This window comes from Octopus bimaculoides, chromosome 11, assembly GCF_001194135.2.
Source record: "Octopus bimaculoides isolate UCB-OBI-ISO-001 chromosome 11, ASM119413v2, whole genome shotgun sequence".
Classification (NCBI taxonomy): Eukaryota; Metazoa; Mollusca; class Cephalopoda; order Octopoda; family Octopodidae; genus Octopus; species Octopus bimaculoides.
The window spans coordinates 71,968,065-71,968,460 of NC_068991.1; the positions used below are offsets into that span (position 1 = coordinate 71,968,065).

General features: G+C 39.4%; 1 long non-coding RNA gene across 1 annotated transcript in view; it reads left to right on the top strand.

Moving 5' to 3' along the window:
* The window catches only part of LOC128249037 (uncharacterized), a 13,862-nt gene that overhangs the window by 12,495 nt on the left and 971 nt on the right, over nucleotides 1-396 (top strand). The gene's annotated exons all lie outside the window — the stretch shown is intronic.

The window sequence follows — 396 nt, forward strand, 5'->3', positions numbered from 1 at the left end:
TTTTTTTGGCTCGACTAGAAGGGCTGTTTGCTCTGGCAAGTAGGGCAACACCTCTGCATCTACCACTGTTCTTCCACGATATAATAGTTTGACTTTCATCACAATCCTAGACAAAGTCATCTGCCCGACAAATCTAAAGAATAACATTATTTAGAAAATGAATTATTCAGAGCCGCCAACAATAGTTAAGCAGGCTTTAGATTATTTTGAGCAGTGAGTCTCAACTGGGATCCATAAGGCCCTTGGGATCCCATATAAGACTTGGGCGAGATGGGTGAAGTATCAATATAAAATTAGTTTTTAAACATAGAATGGCTACGGGGTGGGGTTCACCAGAATAAAACAGTAATCAGAGGCGTCCATAGGTAAAATGATTGAGAATTATTGATTTGGACT